The following is a 6,705-nucleotide window of genomic DNA, read 5'->3' on the forward strand; positions in this document are numbered from 1 at the left end:
TTTCTGCAGTAGCTGAAGAGCTGAATTCATCAGCACACGTTTCCTTTCTCCTGTTGCTGGCTCATCCAGTAAGAAACGTGAATTATTCCACTTGTCCAAGCTTTTCTCTGCTAACAAGATTTGAAGACCAGCCATGCGCAATAGTCTTGCAGCTGTAATGAAAGGTGTAGTCGAGCGTGATTGGCAAACGACTCCCCTTTGCTGTGCAGAGATCTCAGTTGGCTTCTCGGGGTGGCACCTCCCAGCAGCTGGGGTCTGACAGAGGCCAGGGCAGGCTTGTGCTTCCTTACGCTGACTTCAGAGCTGGCACCGGTTACGTTCTTCACCATGAGAGCCCTGAAATGGGGTGGTGGGACATCTTGGAAGCCCTGTGTTAGGGACAGAAGCAAGAAAACAGGATCTAGCAAACTGCTGCTTGCCTGGAATTGATGAATTTATGCAGCCTTGTCTGGCAGAGGCCCTGATCCTTCAGAGGTTTCAGGAGGATTGCGGAGAACGGTGCACGAATTAGAAGGTAAGTCACAAAGGACAGATGTTCTCTCGCCCAGGCTAGAGCAAGTCTGATAGGCACTTAATGGACCCTAGCCTTGTTCGTAAGGGATGGTCATTGACAGAGGCGAAAGCGCAAAGATCCTGTCAAGTTAAATTCCCATTGACCTGCGTGGATTTAAAATGCGCTGTTCTGGAGATGACTCCTGCCTTGCTCGTGCTTCTGTCCAACTCTGCGCTTTGCTGCGTGAACACCAAGGAACCTCTCGGTACCTCCCGGCCTGCTGCGTGTGGAAACGCTGAGGACGGGGACAGCGGTGGGGCAGGTGCAGTTCAGCAAGTGGAGGGTGGACTGCAGGCAGAAAGTGGACATGTGATCCTTCTTTTTCCCGTTGTTTCTGTGCGTAGCAAAGTTTATCCCTGCCTGATCAACTCCGTGACAGGGAAGGCTTGGAGGCCATCTGCCTTGGGTCTGTGCAGTCTTCTGCTCAGCACTTCTTCTGAGGTTCTGTAAAGGGTCGGTGAACGCACGCTGGAGAATAAAAAAGCTGGAAAAGTGTTTTTCTGCTCCCTTCTGTCTGCACTAGCTGTATCACAGAATCACAGAATGGTAGGGGTTGGAAGGGACCTCTGTGGGTCATCTAGTCCAACCCGCCTGCCGAAGCAGGGTCACCTACAGCAGGCTGCACAGAACCTTGTCCAGGTGGGTCTTGTATATCTCTGGAGAAGGAGACTCCACCACCTCCCTGGGCAGCCTGTTCCAGTGCTCCGTCACCCTCAGAGGGAAGAAGTTCTTCCTCATGTTCAGATGGAACTTCCTATGCTTCAGTTTGTGCCCGTTGCCCCTTGTATTGTGGTATCTGGAGCAGGCAGCCTTAGGCCGTTCCTCAACCAAGGGCAGAAGAGTGTGGGCTGAAATGGGACTCTGCGGAGGAAGTTCCTGCAGTGTTGGAAGCGATGGTGAAGACTTCAGGCTCTCACTTTTCTGGTTTCTTTGAACAGAGACGTTTCCATGTCCAGACTTGCACCCTGGAAGCGATCGAGGACGACTTGCAGTTGCCCTTGTCTCTGGCACAGGTGAGCATAGAACACCCAGCTGGCGATATCCCTGCTCGCAGCAGTTCCCTTGCCAGCGCAAGGGGGGCAGTGGCCCGAAATGCAAAGGGGAAGCCTATGTCATGGTCCTGATTTTGGTTTTTTTCACCTGCTTTAACAGAAATGGTCAGTCTTGCACCTTTGTTGCTAAAGAATTTGTGCTGCTGCTGGGTGCAGATGCGGCGGGCTGCTGTGCAGCACGGCGTGAGCGCGGTGCGGGCGGTGACGCACCCGGGCTTGCTGGGCTGATCCCGCTAATTAGCACTGCTGGGCTGTTGCCTCTGGAGAAGGAGAAATCAACAGGTTCTAATTAGCCCTTATGTAATCAGTCCTGCTCGTCTTCAGAGCATTTTGCTGATCCTGACTAACCTTCAGAACCTCATCTAATCAGGTCAGAGCGACTCCCCTTTGGCAGCTGGGGAGGGGGGTGAGAACCTTTGCACAGATGCCTTCAGCTTGTTACAGGCATGGCAGGAACGTGGCTAAACTAGGGCTGGGTGATGGGTGTCCTCAGCATCCAGCTTTTCCTTAGGTGTCCTTAGGTTTCCCTACTGGACACTTTCCTTTTTGAAATGTGATGAAAATTGGAAGGATTTCACCCAAAACCCTGGGCTGTCTGGTGTTTTCCAAAATGAAATCCCAAGTCCCATCTCAGTCAGATGCTTGCTGTGTGGTGAGCTGCACTAATACTGATTCCTTGGCAGAATATTACTGAAAACAAGCTTTTGCAGATTTTTTTCAATATCCATCTCTGCAGCGCTGCTAAGAAATATTTGGCTAAACCTGACCAGCAGGTCCCAGCTCCATGGTGAGGAGCTATTTTTCCTAGCAGGAACCTGGCGGGGTCTGAACTGTCGTTTTGTGACAGGGTTTGCTCAGGCGTGAGGAGGTGTTTCGGAGTCTGTGCTCCACACGGGGCAACGTGAGGTGTTGCGTGGTGGGTCAGGGTATGGAATGGCCACCCTTGGTAGAGGCGTTGCGTAGACTCTTTGTCTTGGTGCATCCGAGATGAAGCCAACGCGTTGAGCCCAAGACTGTTGCCTGGCAGCTGATTCCCATTTCTAGGAACTGGTGGTGTGTTCCACCCATGGAGCGGCGCATTGGAAGATCCCTTCTCTGCTTGAATGGTTTGCAGAGATGTCCCGCAGGTAGTGCAGCAAGCCACCCTGGCAGCTCTGGGCGGCATCGCGTGGCATGCCCAGGCACTGGGAATGGGTTAATCACCAGCGGAAATTAGTGCTTTATAGGGCAACGTGGGTTTAATATGGAAACTCTCCCTTGAGTCATCAGGATGGTTTCTCCCCCTGAGGTCTGTTGCTGCTCAGAAGCAGCCCACAAGATGTGCTCATCCTTTTCAGCAGCCAGACAAAAAATTTTCCATGGGAAGGAGCTAGACACAAAGGTTGTCCCGTATCTAATGAGCTAGAAGCATCTCGTACTAAGGTACGTGAAGAAATCTGTGAGCTTTTTAAAGCAAGATGGCCTTTTCAAAGCCCTGAGATACAGATGTTTCATGTGCCGGGTCTTACGCTGCTTTGCAAACACCAAAAGCTCCTCCAGAAGCTGGAGCGTGGCCCTTTCGGAGGATGCAGTGCAATGCCTTGGCTGTTGCTCACTTAATGATTATTTGCGTGGGGCTGTCCCGGCTGTAGTAGGTACCTCTGAGCAGAACGCGAATCCTGCTCAGCCTCTGCTAAGAAACATTCCTGTTGGCATTAGCAAGGTCAGCCCCAAGGATTCACCTCCAGGAGTCACACCCTGCTCTCTTGAGGAAATGTCTGCGTCAGAGAAGGAGGGAGTTTGGCGTCTCCCCTCTGTGACTCGGGTGGTTCGGCAGCATACTTCTGCCAGCACCACCTAACGCTGCGGATTATTGTGAGGCGCATTGCTGTGCAGACACGTCCGAAGGTCAGTGTCTGCTGAGCGGCACGGAAAAATCGCCTTCATAAATCCTGCGTAACACCCCATAGCAAGGGATGGTGGGATCTCACGCCTGCCTTTTGAAGACCCCCCAGACTGGGCTGATTTATGCCAACATAACCTTGCTTGCAGCCCCTTGGTATGTAATGGAAATCACTTTGCAAGAGGATGAGAGCTGTGCCCAGATCCTGCGTGCAGATGGGATGCGGGGAGCAGAGCAGGGTGGCAGCTGGAGCCACCACGTTTATCCAGGCAGGGTGGTTTGGTCGTGGGTGGTTGAGTTCTGGTTTCTGGCATGGCTGGCTCTGTCTCTGCAACTGGTGTCAGCACCAACAGTGTCCTGTGGTGTTGAGTCATTCCAGCCCCAATTTTGCTGGCGACATAACTGCAGGGTTACAATGGACCTGAAATCAAGCTTGGCCATCTTGCGTGGTTGAGGTGTTTGGTTTTCTCACCCCTGGTTCAGGCCTGAACTTGGAGCAAAATGGCTCTGACCTCCTCACTCCTCCGCCCTACAGCAGCCAAAGCAGGCAAAGATACCACAGCCCAGAGCTGCCCTTGCAGCCATCAAGCCTGATTTCTCACTGCCTTCCAACCAAGACGCACAAAAAAATCTCAGACTTTTGGGTTTTGTCTGTTAGAACCAAATACTCAAACTTGTAAGTTCATGTAGACTAGATAGAAGGAAGAAATTTTTTACAGTGAGGGTGGTGAAACCCTGGAACAGGTTGCCCAGAGAGGTGGTAGATGCCCCATCCCTGGAAACATTCAAGGCTAGGTTGGACGGGGCTCTGAGCAACCTGATCCAGTTGAAGATGTTCTGGCTCACTGCAGGGGGTTTGGACTAGATGGCCTCTGAAGGTCCCTTCTAACCCAAAGCATTCTGTGATTTTATGTCTCCAATGCTTCATCCTTAAGACGGCTGCAGCGGAGGAGGGCTGTCCACGATCCTGGTAGTGTGGGCTACCATGGTGGGATGGGATCCTGCACCTGGACTCGGGCAGTAGGCAAGGTCTGACCCAGCACTGTGTGTCCAGAAGGCTGAGAGTGGCTGCAGGCTCCTCAGGCTGCTCTTTGATCTCTGCCATTGGCAGCCTTTCCATCCTTGGCAAGGAATTAAGGGGGTTTGCCCAGGAACTACGATTTGCCGTTCTTCAATATTCTTTTTTCCCATCATTTTCCTTTTTTCTAGAGACGGGTCCTTTGTTGTTTCATATCTTTAACATGGTTTCTCAAAGAATGAACATAAAGTTGTTACACCCTCTTTCCACCTTTCCTAAAATAGCTTTTGAACCTGTTGGACAACTTCTAACAAATCTAACAGCCAGGCACAAGTCTCAAATATGTCAAGTTCCTGCAGATTTAATTAAAGCTCGCACCTTAGGAGAAACAGGAAAATCCCATCATGAGACAGAGCTGGAGGAAACCTGGCTATTGTGGTTCCATAAAAACCTCGTCCTGCAGTACGATTTGCTTTACTGAGCACTTCAGGGCCAGTTTGTCGTGGATGTTGTGGGTCTTCCTCCCCAGGTGCCAACCAGCTCATGGCCAATGCAAAGAGCGTGTGGACCATTATGACCCCAGTGGTTGGGAGTGTTGGGTCCCGACGCCAACAATGGTGCCACCTCATCACCCTGGTGCTCCCCGCCATGACTCGGAAGAGGTTGCCTGTCTCGTCCTTCTCTCCCAGGGCACCAAGTGCAAGGCCCTGGGGAAGGGCTGGCTTTGGGGACACCAGTAATGCCCCGCACCCTGGCTGCCGCTCTTCCAGCTGGGACTTTCCATGTGCTGTTTCTTCTCTCACACCATTTGCTGACTAATTTAAACCTAGAAAATAACATCAGCATTTCAAGGAAGGTTTGGTTTTTTTTTTAATTTGATAGCTTTTCTTCATTATTTCCTGCCTCCCATCAGAACATGTAAATGCAAACAGCGTTTCCGCAATGCCGGGGCAGCTTCACCTGCGTCAGCTGAAGGATGTGTTTCTTCTCCACACGCAATGTGCCACCTCCCTCCTTCCTCCTCCAGCACGTCCCAGTCAACGCGACATCTTCCAGCTCAGCCTACATGTGCGTGTGCACACACTTATTAACTTTTGCATCTTAATTGAAAGGGCGGCGTACGTTTAAGCCTTAATAATGACATCCTTTCTTCCCAAGCAGTCTTTAATCTTGAAACGAAGCGGTGAACAACGCCAGCAGAGCAGGGTTGCTGAGCGAGGCGCCTGGCACACGTGCCGATGGGAGCAACCTGCCAAGAAATGAGTTTTTAGGGTTCGGATTCGAAATGTGCACCTGACGGTCCAGGGAGCGGAGCGCTGGCGGAGAGGGGGAGGCAATGGGAGCCCTACGGGTGATGAAGAGGAGGATTTGATGAGTAGGAGCGGGGTGTGAGGTTTCTTCCAGAGCTATTAAATAGCATAAAAGACTAATCTCCTTTTAATAAGGTGCCCTGGCATGTCTCTGTGTGCTGGTCCATGGGCCACCCCGTGCATTTGTCTTTACCTCTTCCTAGCCTGGCTCGTTAATACAAACCGACGGGGTTTATGGGCTGGGGCTTTCCCTTGCCATTTGTCCTGAGAATAAGACAGTTCAAGTCTCTGGATGCTTTTATAACACAGAAGAGAGGAATACAAAGCCGCTTCCATTGCGCCGGCATCGGAGTTGCCAGACTCTGAGGGTCTACAGCGGTGAAGCAGCAATTGCAGCTATAGCAGAAATATTGCTTTATGGCCAGTGGTGTGGCTTAAAAATCCCTCTAAGCCTGACATATCTGTGCCTCGGTGCTTCAGTGCTGAAAGCTCAAAACATTCATAAAAACAACACTTGTGAATAACGTCGGTGGGTTTGCAAGCCCAACCTTTGCGTTTCGGCGGGGATTAGGTCCTTGGCTTTCAGAGATGCCATTTACAGAGGTTCAAAGGTTGAACGAGAAACCAGGGCTTTGATGGATGGAGTGCAGCGGGTTATTGGTGAGGAGTCTTCCAAGGACGCTTGCTTTTGGCAGCCACACTGTGATAGGTGAGAAGCTGGGAAAAAATCAGTAAAAAGAAGTGAACCCAATACAGGGAAACACGTGCCATGCTTAGAGATGCTGTTGTTTCCTTATTTACTGCTTGTCTGTTCTAAAAAAATAGAATAAAAAAAGGAGGAAAAAAAGGGAAAAAGAGACAAAAAAGGAAAAAGGGAGGAGAAAGGCGGA

This window comes from Opisthocomus hoazin, chromosome 4, assembly GCF_030867145.1.
Source record: "Opisthocomus hoazin isolate bOpiHoa1 chromosome 4, bOpiHoa1.hap1, whole genome shotgun sequence".
NCBI classification, from domain to species: Eukaryota; Metazoa; Chordata; class Aves; order Opisthocomiformes; family Opisthocomidae; genus Opisthocomus; species Opisthocomus hoazin.